The sequence below is a fragment of the Cebus imitator genome, unplaced genomic scaffold (assembly GCF_001604975.1).
Source record: "Cebus imitator isolate Cc_AM_T3 unplaced genomic scaffold, Cebus_imitator-1.0 Scaffold74, whole genome shotgun sequence".
Classification (NCBI taxonomy): Eukaryota; Metazoa; Chordata; class Mammalia; order Primates; family Cebidae; genus Cebus; species Cebus imitator.
Window position 1 is genome coordinate 1,542,143 of NW_016107389.1, and position 20,456 is coordinate 1,562,598.

A 20,456-nucleotide genomic window follows, 5' to 3' on the forward strand; every position below is an offset into this window, starting at 1 on the left:
ACTATTTTTTGGAAAACAAAACAAAAATCACATCTACAATTAAAATGAAAACTTATTTTTATGTATGTATGTATGTATCACTTAGCAAAATAAGTTTCAATAAAACAAGTAAAACAAACAAGTAAAACACAGTTCTCTGATAATACTCTTGTTAACTTTGTTAATGTTCCAGGGAAGAAAACTAAAAAATTATCTTATTCCTAAGTCAAAGTCAAATATGAATATTGACTTTCTCAATGTAAAATGCTGTTTGCAAGCAAGGTAGAATTAAACTCTAACAAATAAGGAACAAAATATTCCATTATTATCTGCATATAATGGTATATATGCCATCAATTTATATGATTTAAAAGACTGTTACTACAACTTTTGATTATAGAATCTATCTTTTCCTTATTTTCTGCAATAGGTTTGCATGTAAGTTTTAATCATAATTATTCATACTACTTACAATGATGTATTATGTTTCTGTGCTACATTATTTATCTGCCTGAAAAAGAATTTACTACTTCACCTTCTAGCAAGGGCAGTACAGGAAGACAGACCTTTTTCTCAACTATAAATTGTTGAAAGTTCATCTGGTTACACATACGCTTTGTTCCATGAGCACATGGTTACATTTGGGGCTTCTGTGAGAAATACTACTGTAATATATGTTTATATTTTGGCTAATTGTTGGTAAAGAATCAAAGCATTGACTATCAATGCCAGAAGGAACTTTATCCTTCTTAGTTCAGTAAGCATTTATTTTAACTGGGTACATTTAGAAAATTTATGACAGGGAAAGTAAGGCTTGCTTCCAGAAAGCAAATGCAAAACAGCAAATCATTCAGAATCAGAATTCAACTTGAAATATTTTTTAAAAGTTTCTATTTATCTATTTTTTGAAAGTTTAAAACATTTCTTCAATTTCTAAAACACTAATAGAAATAGCTAAGACTGTAACTATACTTCTAAGTACTGAATAATGTTAATTTACTTAGCCCAATAAACTTGTGTGTCTGGTTCCTACAGATGAGAAAACACAGAAAAATTATATAAATAACTCGTACAAGGAAATTTAGATAATAGGGAGTGAATTCCAAATTTGAACACGGCTTTGGAGTCTGTTACCTCCTCTCTATATTGCCTGCAAGTCAGTCTTTAGGAAACTAATTTTTCATTTCCAGTATTATTGATGAAGTGCTCATCACTTTCCTCATTTTTGAATGATTGGTCTTAAAAATATTTGGATTTTAAAAGACTGATGGCTTAAATAATGTTTTATTCATCTAATTTCAGTGACTATAGTAAGGTAAAATGAAAAAAATCAAGGCAGCTGAAAGGAAGCTATTTTTTTTTTGTATATGGGGAGACCCAGGGAGCATATTCTGACCAATAAGTTATTCCTTAATTTTGCAGCTATTATCTAGCTTTACAATTCTGAATTAGTTCTCTCTAAGTGCATTACCAAGAGAGCTTTAATATTTCCCTCAGTACTATTAAATTTTAGACAGGCGTTTTGACTTTAGGTTCCTGACCTTCCTTTTCTTACAGCATTTATCTGAGAAAATTTCCTGTTTAAATTCTTTCTCTGGCTCTTTGAGATGTAAATCTTCCACTGACCTCTTGCCACTTTTACAATCCTGAGTGCATTTCTCAAGGACCTTGAGGGATCCCTTAGAAATATAATAAAGAAAGATAGGGCCACTGTCTTCCAGTCTCTGTGGAAAGGTAGGAGCCAATTAGCAAATACAGATGGCCTAATCACATTAGACAACTCCCCACCCACCCTCACACCAAGGTCCTCCAGTACTTTTCCACTAGCTCACTCCAGCATTTAAAAATCCTCCTGGCTTCTGTTTCAGCCAGGCCCTCTACCCTGCTGCCATTGCCTTGACCCCTATTGCAGTTGTCTTGAATGAAGTCCTTCTTGTCATGTTTAACAAGTGTTTAGTACAACTTTTCTTTTACAGGGTCAAGATATCCCTCCATATCTCAGGAGATGAGCTCACGATCCAGAGGTGGACTGTTTTTAAATAAATATTTATGTATGTTGCTGACTGCTTTATATTATTTTCTTTTCTTCATTTTTATTTATTATCTTAGCTAGTACTCTGATAATTTTTTTGATGTGATCCAGCCTACGCAGACTCAGACATAAAATCCAACATTAGTCAAACACAGTAAATTAGGATATGTTCCAAGATGAAAGACATAGCCTTTAGCTTTGTCAAATTCAACTAATATTTGTATCTTTATATAAGCATCTCCATTTAACTATTGATAACATTAATTGCTAACGCACTAGGCAATTTTAAAGTATTGGGTTTATAATGAAACAAGTGAGACAAATACCCTGACCTCCATGGGCTGTCATTCTATTTGGTTTTAATGAATAACAAAAACAAAAAAGACCTCTACTTAGTATTATTTAAGGATGAGCAGAGTCTTAAGCTGGAAAGGTTAAGCATTGGATCTTTGTGCATTTAAGATGTTTAGTAAATAAATACAATTAGGATAAGGTTTAACATTTCATAAAAGTACTGCAGTTTTGTATTCTTTCTGTATGTTTTCTTTTTTCATGTTGTGCTCCTTTTGTCTACAGAAGGTCATTAACTGCTGTTCCACACTTTGTCAATTACGATGTTTAGCCCTGGCTTGACATGATTTGCCCTCTGCAAATCTTTAGGGCTGCTAAATGGAGCAGAATGCTGAGGTGATTGAGGAATGGAAATCTTATATTTCAGTAATGTTTTTGAGGAGACACACACATACACATGATAATATTGGGTGAGAAAAAAGGAGAAAACATTCTGTATGAAGCAAGAAAAACTGAGAAATTTTTAAGAGTTTATGTAAAAGTCAAATGTTTTATAATCTATGATATTTTCCTGTTAGTATTTTACTTAGCATATAAAATGTCCCTAGAGTTTTCTTTTTTTATATATTTACATCAGCATTTTATTTCTTTAGCTTGCTATAGAATGCTTAATTCATTTAAACGTTACTCTATTTTTGAATTGCAATACAATTATATTGCCATGTCAATGATGGTACTTATTTTTATTGCTGTCCTAAAGGTGATACATGCTCATTACTGAATGTATTACAAACAGAATGCGGACCATATAATTTCTGGGTAACATTCTGGAGATCTCATTTCTGTGACTTGATCGGCTACTTTAAAAACTGTAGTAGTTAGAGTAGGTACAACTATATTGGTATAAGAGTGTTAAATAATGAGAAAGGCAAGTCTAAAATGAAGTTTTTTTTTTTTTTTTTTTTTTTTTTTCAGGAAAAAAATCTACCTCTTAGAGGAATTCTGTACAAAAAGCAACTGTTCTGCCATAAGCTTTAAATTAAATCTTGTTACCAAGAAGAAAGTTATAGCCTATTGATTTTCTTAGCCATTAATTTACTCAAGGCATCATTTCGGTTGCTGTAGAATTTAGCTATTTTAATTCGCTTATCAAAGCTAAGAATAATCAGCTTCCTTTACCCTTTCACTAGGCAAATCAACAGAGTAATTTTCTCTAATCAGATACTATTGAGTTGGAAAGAAACAACTCTCACAGCACCCTGGCTGGTCACTTGATATAAACAAACAACAAACAGACAAATCTCTTAATAAAATCAATATTTTAGTTTCATAAGGATGATTGAAAATATGGCAACACCATTGCTTTGCACACTGTAACACCACTGGCCATCTAATTCTTTTTTATTTTGCTTCGCTGTGTATGTCTTCGTGTTTCTGTGTGTTGCAGCAGTAATAGTTAACAAGTTGCAGTATGTTAAATTGCTCATTATGTATAAATATTGAATTTGATGCCCATGAAATTATGACAAAGAAACTTCTATGACAAAGAAAACACAACCTTTACTCAGGTATATAAATCTAAATCCCCTGTTGAAATTCCAGCATTAATTCTTTCTTAAACTTTGTTGGAAGGTTATTATCCTATTGTTCTTTAGCCACATTACCAAGTAAATTCATGCATGCTTGAGGTTTTAATTACCATTAAGGAAACATGCACTAATCTATCCAGCATTGAGCCCCCTCAAATGTCAGCCTTGCCATATTATAATTGTTATTAAAGGAAATAACAATGAAGACATCTTTTTTACATACTCCCATATATTATCTTGTTTTACATTTGAAATACACTGAGATTAGTGGGAAAGGTAGTATTTTTTCTTGATGTGTCATCTAATTAGATGCCCTACTATTGCCTCAAGCTTAACGTCAACAAAATTAACCTCACTTTCTTACCCTCCCCATTGCTTCCTCTCAGAAATTCAGGCTAGCCTTCTCTGCCTTTTACCTGTTCTGTGAGAACATCCTATTGTTTGTTTGAGATGGCTCTTGAATTTGTACCTTCTCTACTTCCATATCTCTTCCCCATTTTTGCTCTTCATCACTGCATAGTTAACTCACTCTAACAACTTCCAGATGGTTTCCTTTACTTTAGATTTTTTTTTCTCTTCATATAGCATGCTGAAACAAGCCATCTTCCTAGTCTGAGAATTTCAGAAGCAGGCAAGCTCAAAGAAAATCACTTTTTTTCTATTTTGCTTTGTGTAAATCCAAACTCTTCCTGGGCATCTAAGGACTTTATTCCCTGGCCTGTCTATCTTGCATTTCTCGCTTTTACTACATCCCAACACAGCCTCCTGAGTTCAGTCAGATTTGACTCTGTAGTATTGGCTTTACACACTGCTTTCATTCTGACACCTGGATTTTGGCATATAATGCCTGACACTTCACAAAGTCTGTTCTTAACTATACCATAACCCTGAAGTCTAATCTCACTTTCTCAAATCCTTCCAGCCAAAACTTAACTCCTCTTCTGAACCTTAATTTTTATGCTGTAATTGTTACCTCTTTGTTTTTCTTTATCTGTCTTATTACATTCACTTAGAAGTCATATTGTCGATGTCACTTTTCCTTGCATAGTGTGAACCATCTGAATTGTATTGCTTTTGATAGTTACATGCTATGTTTTGTGGGGCAGCAGGAAAATTACTTTTTCTTCTACTTTCTTCTTTTTGCCTAAACTTCTGTGATTGACTAAGCTTTAACCTGCTGTACAGACACTCAGATTGGCATGTAGATGGTGAGAACTTTGTGTTTGGTTTGTCTTTCACTATGAATTTGTGATGACTAGAAACCGCTGCTCCTCAAACTAACACTTCATCTCAAGTTCTAAATACAAGCATCATGGCAGCTTGGGGTTACAAGTAGTATGGTCTAGGATGAGTACACAAATTAATTTATTTCATATGGCAAATATATCCATAAATATCAATAAGATGCTTTGTTTTCATTTTTAAAGTTGGGTAACAATATTACAATGAGTCTGTTATTTTGAGATGATTACTGAACATGTCAAGGGGCTAAGGCTGACATTAAGCCTCATACATGAGATCACTGGCTAGGACAGAAAAAAAAAAACACGACTAAAAACCTTAGTTATAACATTTAGTTTCTGGAAGAGGAAGAATACATATCATGAGCAGAGATTTGTGAGGATCATGATTTTCAATCTTCTATTAAAGTAGCCTAAGGAAATGATACTTAATGATGCAAAGCACCTTTAAAAAAAAGAATACATTTAAATGAAAATAAGTTTTTGACAAAGTCCATTTTTTATAATGTATATCAAAAAAAGAACATACTCTGTCAAGTGCCACAAAGCGGACAAGACTTGCACTGATTTAAGCACTTGATCTGGAGATTGAAAGGGCACCATGAGAAGTGTGACACTGGACTTTATGAGAAGCATCGGAAGTTTCCTAGGTGGCATGTTTTTAGTAAGTGCTGTGGACTTCAAGATCAATGTGTTTTTGTTTGTTTGTTTGTTTTTGTTTTTTGTACAGACATTAACTTTCATTTGAATGCAACTCTTTTCTTCAGTTTTATTCCTTTTTCTAATACTAAATACATATAACATTTCTCATTTTAACCATTTTAAAGTATGCAACTCAGTGGCATATAGTAAATTCAGTATTGTACAGCTATCACCTCTATCTAGTTTCAGAATATTTTTATCAACACAGAAGGAAACCCTGGACCCACTAAGCAGCAATTTCCTATTTTCTTCTCCACCCAGCCCCTACCACCACTAACCTGCTCATTATCTCTATCAATTTACCTATTCTGGATGTTTCATATAGATGAAATAATGCAATATGTGGCTTTCTGTGTCTAACTTATTTAACTAGTATCATGTTTTCAAATTCATTCATGTGGTACTGAAATGGCCTCATTGTCTGGAGTAACACTTGAGGTTTGTTGTCTCATGGCCATGGAGAACAAGGACATGGACACACAAAAAATGAGGCAGAGAGCGGAAGTTTAATAGGTGAAAGAGAGAGAATAGCTCTCTCGGCTGCAGAGAGGGTCTCAGAAAAATAGGTTCGTTGCTGAATCCTTGGTGAAATGCAGGGGGTCTTATAGATGCACTGGCGAGGAGGTGGTGTCTGATTTACACAGGGCATGAAAAACTGGTGTGAGCACCAGGTGTGCTATTTGCATAGGGTGCAAATCTCTGGTAGCCCCCACCCTAATCTTTTATTATGCAGACAGGTTCTCTGCCTGAGCTGTGCCATGTTTCCCATTTCTTTGTTCCTGTACACATGGTAACACAAAGGGAAGATGGATCCTCTATGTTCGATATGCCTGGCCCTGAGGTAGCCCTTTTCTATTGGTGCAGCTGCCAGGATTACCCTATGCAAGCTTCCAGCTAGCTTATCTATGTTTGCAGCTCCATTTTTCAGGCTACTCTTTGTTAGAAAAGAAATGCTGTTGGGGGCTGCTTTTTGATAGAAGGGAAGCTTTGCTGAGGACTCTTTTGCCCTCACTATCTGCCTAAATAATTTCTTTCTACCTCCTGTATCAGTAGCATGTACTGGTACTTTATTCTTTTTATGACTGAACATATTCTGTTGTTTGGTGATATCATATTTTGTTTATTCATTTATTAGTTGGTGAAATTTTCAGTTTTTCTTTATTTTTGGCTATTGTGAACAGTCCTGCTATGAACATTTGTAAACAAATATTTGCTTAGACACTTTTATTTTGGGTATATCTAGAAATGGAATTCCTGGGTCATATGGTAATTCTATATTTAACTTGTTAAGAACCAATCAAACTATTTTCTACAGTGGCTAAATCATTTTACATTCCCATTAACAATGTGTTACAGTTCTAATTTCTCCATATCATCATCAATGCTTGTTACTTTCTATTAAAAGTGTTTTATTCTTATAGCCATCCTAGTATGTAGGAAGTTCCATGGTTTTGATTTGCATTTCTTTAATGTCTAATGACATTGAACATTTTTTCATGTATTTGTTGGCCATTTGTATATCTTCCTGTGCCTAATAATTTACATTGATTCTATGATTCTAATATCTTTAATCTACAGCATAATTTGACCTATATCTTCCCAAGGATTATCTATACGTTAATGCTAAAAGATGTTTTTTAAAAAATTCTAAATTTTCAGGGCATAAGACTGTCCTTATAATTTAGTAAACTGCTTAGATTCTAATTTTTGGCTTTTTTATGGAACAATTATTAATGAATTTTTGCTCTTCAAACAGCATGAGATTAAAAAAGTACATAAGACAGGTTTTCCTGAAAAGCAATTATTAACTAAAGTAAGATTCCATTATCTTGCCTTTTCTCCCCATTTTTAAAGAACTTTTCACTAAATTCATTAAACCAGTGTGTATCTGGGTGTTGGGGTTCTGAGAGGACAATCTCTTCTCTAAAGATTGCAACATTAGATTCTCCCACCCCATAAATCTCCCCTGTTCTATTGCTGTCTTTCACATCTCTATCATTTTAGCCAGAAACAGGTTTGCCTACTCATTGAGATTACTATTCTTTCCAAAAAAGTGAGACAAACTGTCTCATTCCATTGTGATGACCGTTTTTCCTACAACCTTAATTATCTCTCTTGAAGTTTTTATTTTTCTCTTTTTTTTCTTTCATCCAGCATTTAACAAATTAAAAAGAGCCCGAGAGCCTGTGAAGTGAGAGGATTTCAGCTTTGTGTTGGGGGTAAGGAGGAGTGAGGGTGCGGAGTTGCTGGTGGCAATTGTAGGACATTGCTTCAGCCACACTGATTCTCTCTAGGATTCATTTAAAAAGAAAAGGGAGCAGCTGAATTCCTCTTCTGCCTGCTCCAGGCTGCTATTTGTTTTCATGCTGAGTTTTATAATGATTATAAGTACCTGTTACTTTTTTTTTTTTTTTTTTTTTTTTTTTTTCAGTTTTTTTTTTTTTTTTTTTTTTTTTTTTTTTTTTTTTTTTTTTGAGACAGAGTCTCAATCTGTCTCTAGGCTGGAGTACAGTGGCACCATCTCGGCTTACTGCAACCTCCACCTCCCGGGTTCAAGCAATTCTTCTGCCTCAGCCTCCCTAGTAGCTGGGATGACAGGCACGCACCACCATGGCAGCTGTTTTTTGTATATTTAGTAGAGACAGGGTTTCACCATGTTGGCCAGAATGGTCTCGATCTCTTGACCTTGTGATTCGCCTGCCTTGGCCTCTCAAAGTGCTGGGATTACAGGCGTGAGCCACCGCACCATGCCATATCCACCACTTTCAAAAGAGAAACATGTTGAGTGTGACTACTGTTTCAAAGAAAACTTTACGTAACTTGCCCCCAAGTAGATTCCTATCTCACACTCATGGTACTAACGGAGAATCATAATTGAGTATACTTACCATAAACAACAATGTATGTTTGCTGCATATAATATAGCTGCACACCTCAAAAGAGGAAGCAAAATTTATTTGTTTTATCAGAAACTTTCTAAATGTACAAGAAAGTCCCATAGATAATTATTGCAGTTAATTAACTGTGGATATAATAGGCTATGTTGGAGAGCAATTAGCCACTTCACTGTCATATGAGAGAGCAGAAGAGACTAAAAAATGCTGTCATGTAATTGCTCAAGGTTATTGTGGAGAACGCTTGTCGATATTGCATGTTTAAAATGACCCTGGATCAACATAAGCAAATTAGTGATGCCTGTTTTGATACTTTCCAAAAATACTATTATTGGTTTACTCAACAAATTTATTTAAAACATTAAGGCAACCCTCATAACATTAGGCAAACTTAAAAATGACAAGTAACCCTACATGCTATTAAAACTAGTTATTAAAAAAATTAGTGTCCATTAGAGTTACTTCCAGAGAATAAGAACTTAGAAAATTTCACTTTCTAGTTTCATAGAGAAAAAATTTTAATATAATTATTTATATATTAAAGAAAATTAATGTTGGAAACAAGTTGGTAAATATATAAAGAATTTGCTACTATTCCAAGTTCACTCTTTGAATTTTGCTTTACATTGGCTATAGAAACAAATAATTGAGGAAGAAATCCCTGAAGGAAATTAACTCTGACAGATGGTCACACAATGAAGTTTATATTTACTGCTTCTATGCTTGGAAAGAACTTTCTTTTTTTAGAATTATTTTCCAGATTGTGACTTATTTGCAATTTACTGGAAAAATCAAAGTATAGCAAAGTTCATTAAGGAGATGAAAGTATAATACATCTGATTGTTTTGGGCATATTATATTCTTTAAATGCTCTCCAAGCAAAAGAATTATGTGTGTTGTGATTAAAGGACATTAAAACAGAGCCAATTAGTATATTACATACAGACTTGTTTTATACTTGGAACAAAATCAGTCGAAGTCCTATGTCAGGATCTTTAGCACAGTTCTCTAGTGTTCTTCAGAGAGAGGTTGTGCTGAAGACCAATTTCTCCAGTGGAAGGCCAGCAGAAAAAGGAACAGGAATGGGCTGAAAAATACTTTTGCTTTCAGGGTAAGGCATTTTCTTTGCAATGACAAAATTTGTGCTGGTTTACTTATTTCTGCTTCCTGGTGAATAACATAACCTTACCTAAAATAATGCTTTTAAAAACGAGGAACAAAAAGACACTACGAGTGTGAAGGGCTTGTTAATGTTGCCCATTTACTCAGTCATTTATTCAACAGACACGTTTTTCAGCATCTACATTGGATTAGAAATGTTAGAAATTAATCATATTTTCTCAAGGTGTTTCCTCAGGGAAACAGTCTCGTAAAGTGATGGACTCAAATAATTACATCAATATTTTAATTTCTAATAAAAGTATGCATAGAGGATATTCTAATCAGATTTAAAGGAAGGAGTTGCTATATTTTGGTAGGGAAGACTTTATAGAGAAATAACAACAACGTATTGGTTCACTAATTCAACAACTATTTAAAGATTGCATAGTATTTTCCAGATTAGAAATATTAACAAGCAAGACAAAATCCCTGTTCTTCAGAAACTTACAGAATTTTGAAAAATGGATGGTTATCACCATCAGGCAAAAAGAAGAAGAGCATATTCCAGATGAAAACATGGAGGCTTTGTATATGTACTGAATGTTAGTCACATGCCTGTCCTACCTGCCTGCCTCTTCTAGGTTAAACTGCTAAATACCCCTCTACCTCACCACCCCCTGCCCCTGCCATGCACAGGGGGATAATCCTCAGTTATTTTTCTGTGTAAAGGAGATACTGGTAATTAAGTGGAGAAACAAAGATGTGAGACAATCAACACGTGATTTGACTACAGAGCTAACGTTTTGTTAAGTAGTGATGAAATGGACTAGATTTTTAACTTGATGACAGAATCATCAGTTGGCCATGGCTCTAGAGCTAAGAGGACTTTGTACACTCTGGTTGGTGATCATGTTTTTCCATGTGCAAGATGAGCTGAACAGAGAAACCATGTTAAGAAAATAAAAAGAATGGAGCAGACTCAGGGAGACAGAAATTAGAGACCACGTATAAAAATTTGCCGAATTCATAAAGACTTTGTAATCCAGAATTTTGCTCTTCAGGGAATGAATTGTACTTCTAATATCAGATTCTATGACCTATTAATACTTTTGTCACAATCGTCTTCTATTTTCAGCTTGGCCAGCTATTCTATTCTATGATCAGGATGGACATCCAATTCAAAATATGCATTAAAATGCTTTCAGTGCGTTTCTGTTGCTTGTATTCAAAAGTAGCAAATGGTGTTGGGATATCTTTGCAAGGCCAGAAAATAGTGTGAGAAAACAAGGCACAGGAAGAGACCTGAGACTGGAAAGAAAGCCAGGGCCAGAACATGAATAGTTCCATATGCTATGGTTAAGAGTTTAGCTTTATAATCTAAACAATGGAAATCATGGCAGACCTCTAAACAAAGAAGTGGTATGATCAGATTGCGTTATACAAAGATCACTTGGGAGCTTTAGAGAGGTTATAAATGGAGACATAGCAAGGTCTCTTAGGAAGCCGTGATAACATCATTAGTAAGAGATAATAAGAATCTGTAGTAAGGCAGTAGGTATGAAAATAGAAAGATATTTAACTTGTTAATTTTATGAAATTTATAAGACTAGGACATTGATTTCAAAAAAAGGAAGGAATGAAAGATTGATGACTGATACATGCCAATGCTTCACCAATAAGGGAAGTCCTAGAAGTAATGCTACAAAGAATTAGTGAGGTTGTGAAGATACTAGTGAAATAGTCTTGTTGTCTGAGGTATTGCCCAAAGTTCTTTGTCTCATGACCAAGAAGAATAAGGGATGCGGCCACCAAGGGTGAGTTTGAGTGAAAATTTAATAAGCTAGAGAAGAAAGCTCTCCACTGCCTGGAAGGGGCCCAAGGAAGGTTGCCATTTCACAAGTAAGTACAAAGGCTTTTATGAACAAGCGAATGGGGTGGGATGTTTCATTTGCATAAGGTGTAAAAAAAACCAGTTAGGACTGGGCATCTAATTTGCATAAAGCATGAATTCATGACAGCTGCATCCTGCCCTTATAGTGAGCATGTGGGTCCTTAGCCTGAGTTACTCCATTTTTTTATTTCCCTTACTGCACATGTGTCAGGAGATGGAATTGTCCACTGTGGATGTGTTAGGTTCATGTAACTCCTTTTATCTGTGCAGATGCAGGCATGTCTTAAGCAAGTCCCCTGTGTAAGTTCCCTTATTTGAGTATGCCCAAACAGGGAAAGATTGTGCTCACTGAAGCCCATTGGGTATGTACAGAATTCACTTCATGCAGAAAAGACAAAGGTTTTTTTTTTGTTATTACCAAACTTTAAGTTCTGGAATACATGTGCAGAATGTGCACATTTGTTATATACAAATCACCATGTGCCATGGTGGTTTACCGCGCCCATCAACCTGTCATCTACATTAGGTATTTCTTCTAATGCTATCCCACACTTAACCCCCAATCTCCGGACAGGTCCTGGTGTGTGATGTTCCCATCCCTGTGTCCATGTGTTCTCATTGTTCAACTCCCACTTATGAGTGAAAATGTATGGTCTTTGGTTTTCTGTTCCTGTGTTAGTTTGCTGAGTATGATGGTTTCCAGCCTCATCCATGTCTCTGCAAAGAACATGAACTCATCCTTTTTTATGGCTACATAGTATTCCATGGTGTGCATGTGCTACATTTTCTTTATCCAGTTTATCATTAATGGCCATTTGGGTTGGTTCCAAGTCTTTGCTATGGTGAACAGTGTTGCAATAAATGTATGTGTGCATGTGTCTTTATAGTAGAATGATTTATAATCTTTTGGGTGTATACCCAGCAATGGGATTGCTAGGTCAAATGATATTTTTGTTTCTAGATCCTTGAGAAATCTTCACACTGTCTTCCACAATGGTAGAACTAATTGCAACTCCCACCAACAGTGTAAAAGCATTCCTATTTCTCCACATCCTTTCCAGCATTTGTTGTTTCCTGACTTTTTAGTGATTGCCATTTTAACTGGCATAAGATGGAATCTCATTGTGGTTTTGATTTGCATTTGTCTAATGACCAGTGATGATGAGCTTTTTCTCTTATATTTGTTGGCCACATAAATGTCTTCTATTGAGAAGTCTCTGTTCATATCCTTCATCCACTTTTTGATGGCCTTGTTTGTTTTTTCCTTGTAAACGTGTTTAAGTTCTTTGTAGATACCGGATATTAGCCCTTTGTCAGATCGATAGATTGCCTAAATTTTCTCCCATTCTGCAGGTTGCCTGTGAACCCTGATGATAGTTTCTTTTGCTATGCAGAAGCTCTTTAGTTTAATTAGATCCCATTTGTCAATTTTGGCTTTTGTTGCCATTGCTTTTGGTGTTTTAGTCATGAAGTATTTGCCCATGCCTATGTCCTGAATGGTATTTCCTGGGCTTTCTTCTAGGGTTTTTATGGTTTTAGGTCTTACATTTAAGTCTTCAACCCATCTTGAGTTACTTTTCATATAAAGTATAAGAAAGGGGTCCAGTTTCAGTTTTCTGCATATGGCTAGCCAGTTTTCCCAACACCATTTACTAAATAGGGAATACTTTTCCCATTGCTTGTTTTTGTCAGGTTTGTCAAAGATCAGATGGTTGTAGATGTATCATGTTATTTCTGAGGTCTCTGTTCTGTTCCATTGGTCTATATATCTGTTTTGGTACCAGTATCATGCTATTTTTGTTACTGTAGCCTTGTAGTATAGTTTGAAGTCAGGTAGTGTGATGCTACCAGCTTTGTTCTTTTAGCTTGGGATTGTCTTTGCTATACAGGCTCTTTTTGCTTCCATATGAAATTTAAAGTAATTTTTTCTAATTTTGTGAAGAAAGTCAATGACACCTTGATGGGGATAGCATTGAATCTATAAATTACTTTGGGCCATTTTCATGATGTTGATTCTTCCTAACCATGAGCATGGAATGTTTTGTCATCTCTTTGTGTCCTCTTATTTGCTTGAGCAGTGGTTTGTAGTCCTTTTTGAAGAGGTACTTCACATTCCTTATAAGTTTTATTCCTAGGTATTTTAATCTTTTCGTAGCAATAATGAAAGAGATTTCACTCAGGTTTTGACTGTCTATTATTAGTGTATAGGTAGGAATGTTTGTGATTTTTGCACATTGATTTTTTATCCTGAGACTTTGCTGAAGTTGCTTATCAGCTTAAGGAGGTTTTGAGCTGAGATGATGGGGTTTTCTAAATATGCAATAATCTCATCTGCAAACAGAGACAAATTGACTTCCTTTTTTCATATTTAAATATCCTTTATTTATTTCTGTTTCCTGATTGCCCTGGCCAGAACTTCCAATACTATGTCAAATAGGAGTAGTAAGAGAGGGCATCTATGTCTTGTACTGGTTTTCAAAAGGAATGCTTCTGAAATTGAGGCAGTAATAAATAGGCTACCAACCAAAAAAAGCCCAGGACCAGATGGATTCACAGCTGAATTCTACCAGAGGTACAAAGAGTATCTGGGACCATTCCTTCTGAAGCTGTTCCAAACAATAGAAAAAGAGGGGCTCCCCCCAAATCATTTTATGAGGCCAGTATCATCCTGTTACCAAAACCTGGTAGAGACACACACTAAAAAAGAAAATTTCAGGCCAATATCTCCGGTGAACATTGAGGCGAAAATCATCAATAAAATACTGACAAACTGAATCCAGCAGCACATCAAAAAGCTTATCTATCAGGATCAAGTCGGCTTCATCCCTGGCCTGGAAGGCTGGTTCAACATACACAAATCAGTAAATATCATCCATCACATAAACAGAACCAGTGACAAAAGCCACATGATTATCTCAATAGATGCAGAAAAGGCCTTTGATAAAACTCAACATCCCTTCATGCTAAAAACTCTCAATAATCTAGGTATTCATGGGACATATCTCAAAATAATAAGAGCTATTTATGACAAACCCATAGCCAATATCATACTGAATGGACAAAGGTGTATTTATGGTAGACCTTACTTCCTTATCTGTACTTGCAGCTTGATTTTTCAGGCTGCTCTTCCATTGGAAAGAATTCTACCAATGATCTACCCTAACTGCCTGCCTAGATGCCTTCCTTCCTCGTCTTTTTTTCAGTGTAAGATGTTGCTGCAGTACATACATGTAAGATTGTTTTTCTGTGTCTGCTTTATTTTACCTAGTGTTATGTCCTCAAGATATATCATATATACAAATAATATTTGTGAATAATATTTGTGGGGTGTGTGTGTGTGTGTGTGTGTGTGTGTGTGTGTTTGAGATGAAGTCTTGCTGTGTTGCCCAGGCTGGAGTGCAGTGGCATGATCTCGGCTTACTGCAACCTTTGCCACCTGGTTTCAAGCAATTCCCCTGCCTTAGCTCCTGAGTAGCTGGGATTACAGACGCACCACCAAGCCCGACTAATTTTTTGTGTCTTTAGTAAAGAGGGGTTTTCACCAGGTTGGCCAGGCTAATCTTGAACTGCAGACCTCATTATCTGCTTGTGCTAGCCTCCCAAAGTGCAGGGATTACAGACATGAGCCACTACACCTGGCCGTGTATGTGTTTATATCCACTCATCTATCGATGAACATTTAGGTTGTTTTCATAACTTGGCTTTTGTGAATAATGTTGCAGTGAACATGAGGGTGCAGATATCTCTTTGAGATGCAGATGTTATTTTTTATTGGATATACACCCAGAGAAGGGATTGCAGGATTGTATGTTATTTCTATTTTTAATTTTTGAGGAAATACCTAGGCTGTTTTCCATAATTGCTATACAAATTTACATTTCCATCAAAAGTATACAAATTGTTCTTTCCTCCATATCATTACCAGCAGTTATCTTTGTCTTTTTGCTAATAGTGATTCTACAGTTATACAATATGAGAGAGTTCTGTAGCTCTAATGTACAGCATAGTGACTACAGTTAGCAGTATTGTATTGAATACTTAATTTTTCTAAGAGAGTAAACCTTAAGTATTTTACCACACAGAAAAAGAGATAAGAAAAGAAAATGATATCTGAGTTGACAGATATGTTAATGAGCTTGATTATGGTGATTATTTCACAATGTATATAATAATATCAAAACATCAAGTTGTACACCTTAAATATATAGAGTCCTTATCTGTAAAAAAAGAAAATCTGGTAATTGAATATCAGGTATAAATTTCACTAAGCCTTACATCTTTTTAATAACTTGATGAAGACATTCTAAGTACAATGGAAGTCTCTGTGTTAAGTGTATTGTAATGTAAATTCTCGACCAGATTATTTTACAAAGGTATTATTCATTTTTCAAAATTAAACAACAGACATATTAAATGCTTCATAAATGGCTTACAATTTTAATAAAAAGCAGAATTCAACATAGGGAATTAAGCACAGACATACAGCTGGGTAATGAACATTTCCTAAGATCATTGTTATTAAGTTATACCTACACTTACTTTGTCCTTTTAAAAATTAGTATAGCTGTCATTTGGAGACTTTATGCCAGATACTGGGTAACAAATTCATATGCATTATTTAAATTGTCCTAATAACTATTCTCTGAAGCAGCTTTTAATATCTCCATTTTACTGATGAGAAAACATAGACAAAATGAGCTTTATGTTCAATAACTTGCCCAAGGTCATAGTATCTATTCAAAATGAGATCCGAGGCCACTTCCTTCTGACTCCATAGCCTGTTCAATGAAGAATTGTGTTGTGTATTGCCTTCCAAATACCAAATAACAGGGGAACGAGAATGCACAACTCTCTATAGGATTGACCTTGCCCATCTGTCATTTGGGTTCTTCAGTTCTCTCATGTTCCAGACAAGTTTTCTGGTGACTCTGTGGTCTAGGCAACAGCAGGCAGGGTGAGAAGAAAGAAGATGCCATGAAGAAAAGCAGATTTAGGAGCATAGAATCAAATGATGTCTTTCTCCTTTGTAGCCTCTGTGGCAGCAACTACTGAACCTTAATATTAGCCCAAGCAGCGTATGAGAACAGGAGGCCATGTGTAGCTGGTTCTACCTCCTGGTGTCACAAGAGAGACTCAGTGTGAGGGACTGTTTAATTTTGAGAGGTGAGATCATAAGACACAGATTTGAGACCAGCTTTTAGATTTATATTGCATGTAAGACCATTTTTTCCTTGCTGCAAATAAGAAAAAAGTCACTTTTTATTAAATAGGGCACAGAGCAAATCTTAAATAGTTAATGTTAGTAACATCCTAGGAAACCTTTGCAAATGCCATCTTTTAGCTTGTTCTCCAAATGTAAAGGTTAGAAACCACTTCAGGATGCATGGTCACACGTTTTAAATAACTTCTCCTTTCATTTAAGCTGTTATAAGTTTATATACATAATTCACTGTTTTTCATTAAGGAATACTGCCAAGAGAAGAAAATAACAGGTTAGAAAAGTGATCTCATGTTGGAAAAAAAGCAAAATACCAGGCCTGGACATCTTTCTAAATATAGAATGGGCCTTTCTAGACAGAATACTCTATGTTCTTTGGGTAGTTTGCTTTGGGGCAGAATATAGGTTACCTGGTGTTGCATGATTCAATACTGTAACTATTTAGCCATCAGTCACGGTTTGGATTAAAATTAAATACAACTAGAAATTCAATTCCTTAGTTATACTAGAAATCAGAAACCAAAAAACAGATTTAAAAAAAACAAAAACACAGTAATGAGTAGGAGGGAGTAGTCTTCTATATCAAAGAATGTTGCTTAATTACCCCTGCCTTTTGTATTAAGATTATGTGTCAAATATCTTTGATATAAACTTCCCTCACATTCATTTATTTTCAACTATTTTTTTAAAAATTAAAATCTGCCTCTATCTGTATTTTTTCTTTTCCTCTAAACTAAGACAAAGCACTTTGGAATGCTGCAAGTACTATGAGCATCTATTCATTCAGCTATCCCTCCATCTACCCAGGTATCATCTGTGTTTCTAGAAATTTCTTTAGCTTCATAAATGTGTAAAAAAGTAAGAAATAATGGTAATGAACTACATTCATGATCTAAATATTTTGGATTGAAATAAGTACCCTGTTATAACATAGGATGTGTGTCTCTGTAAGCATTATCAAATGATCTATGAAGTTAAATGTATAAATAATATATATTAAATATAAATGCATATAAATATATAAAATATATACATTTCTTCTCAATAAAAGATCTTTATTATGTACATTTATTAAATGCTATATTCAAATATACTCACGAAAGAAGACAATATTAGAAAATTATTTGATTTTTTTAAAATGATATTATTAAGAGACAGATTCTAGATCCTTTCAATAGATCCAAAAATGAAGAATTATCAGTTGTAATGTAAACTCAAAACTTAAATTTTGACTTTCAGTCAAGCTTGATGTTTGGTTGATGGGAAGAACCACATGGGTTCAATATGCCTGTCTGGAAATGGTATTTCCGTTCAGGGCCCATGTACCCTGGACGCTGGCCACTGCATGATGCTTGTTTGTAATGGTTGAAAGGTGTTCAGATTTTGTAAATACAAATGTCATAAAAACTTTAAAAAGAAAAACAATCCTTGCAAGCGCAGGTGGACCAAAGCCTTCTAGAAAGTAGCTGGCAAGGAGTTTACAGTGAATAATTCATTTGATTTTGAAAAACATAGACAAGAACCTACGAAATACCAGCAAGAGCTGTGGAAAAAAAAAAAAAACAAAAAAACTGTTGATGCAATGAAGAGAGTTGAAGAGATCAAACAGAAACGTCAAGCTAAATTTGTAATGAACTGATTGAAGAAAAATAAAGAGCCACAGAAAGTTCAGGAGATCAAAAAAGTCAAGCAAAACATCCATCTTATCCTAGCCCTGCTTGCAGGCAAAGTAAAGCATCTGTAAGAGAAAATGGTACAGCAATTACAATAGGATATGGACCTGGAAGATGTTTCTTAAAAATCTCACTAAGGATATGAACAGACACTTTTCAAACAAAGACATATATAAGGCCAACAAACATATGAAAAAATGCTCATCATCACCAGTCATTAGAGAAATGCAAATCAAAACCAAACTGAGGTACCATCTCATGCCAGTTAGAATGGCAATCATTAAAAAATCTGGAGACAACAGATGCTGGAGAGGATGTGGAGAAATAGAAATACTTTTACACTGTTGGTAGGAGTGCAAATTAGTTCAACCATTGTGGAAGACAGTGTGGTGCTTCCTCAAGGACCTCAAAATAGAAATTCTGTTTGACCCAGCAATCCCATTACTGAGTATGTATCCAAAGGATTATAAATCATTCTGTTACAAAGACACATGCACATATATGTTCACTGCGGCACTGTTTACAATAGCAAAGACCTGGAACCAACCCAAATGCCCTGTGGATGATAGACTGGAAAAGGAAAATGTAGCACATATACACCCTGGAATACTAGGCAGCCATAAAAAATGATGAGTTTGGGCCCTTTGTAGGGACATGGATAAATATGGAAACCATCATTCTGAACAAACTGACACAAGAACAGAAAATCAAACACTGCATGTTCTCACTTATAGGCAGCTGTTGAACAATGGGAACACATGAACCCAGGGAGGGGAGCATCACACACTGGGGTCTGCTGGGGGGAATAGAGGAGGGACAATGGTGGGTAGGGAGGTTGGGGAGGGATAACATGGGGAGAAATGCCAGATATAAGTGATGGGGGAATGGAGACAGCAAACCACATTGTCATGTATGTACCTATGCAACAATCCTGCATGTTTTGCACATGTACCCCAGAACCTAAAGTGCAATTATATATATATATATATATATATATATATATATATATCACATTTCTATATGTACATTTGAAAATGTCCTTTGGAGATTTAAAACTTCTAAATTATTTATTTGTTACATGTGGTCACTGAAAAGGTGATTAAACACGTTTCTCCTACATTGCTGTCTATAAAACATCAGATACTATGAATGTTAGCTTGCTTCTCAGTGCTAAATCTTCACTCATAGATGTACTTCTGTAAAATACAGGAATGAATTGTGGCATATAATGGTCACATTATTTGCATAATGGCACCAGGAGGCATTTATGAAATAACTAATGACACAAATTCATGACTAGTGATATATAAAATAAAATATCCTTTGCAGTAAAATATTTCCTTTTTTAGTGTTATAGAAGGGGGAACATAATAAGAAACTAACAATTTGTATGACAGGCATCTTCAATTAATATCTTTTATTTTGATTTCAGCATTTCCTGTTTTGGTTTATTAGCATCTTAGAAGAAAATAATAACCTTATTTGATGAAGCCTAATTATGCTGGACTATTTTGAACTGGTTTAACTGTTCTGATAGGTAACTGTGGATGCTGGAGGTGAGAGCTGAATAATCTTTGCCTGAAATGGCACTAAACTCTATAGTTTCTGCTTTAAAGAATTCTCAGTTTAATTTGTGATTCTTAGCAGAAAAAGCTTCATTTTTCTAGCCTAGCAGTGATCTAGAAGCACAGAGGAATCTCAGTGCCTTTTAAAATTCATTGTGTGGTTTTCTTTTAAAAAAATGCTCCTAATTGTTTTTGGAAAATAGAATTTATGGATAGAACACTCTTTGGTATTTGCACATAAAGTAAAACTATTTTAGAAGTAGAACACAGAAACAAGAAA

The 20,456-nt window shown here is 35.0% G+C and overlaps 1 pseudogene; it reads left to right on the forward strand.

Annotated features, from left to right (window-relative positions):
• The first annotated feature begins 18,222 nt into the window (after nt 1-18,222).
• Nucleotides 18,223-18,736, forward strand: LOC108306750 (annotated as a pseudogene).
• The last annotated feature ends 1,720 nt before the right edge of the window (nt 18,737-20,456 follow it).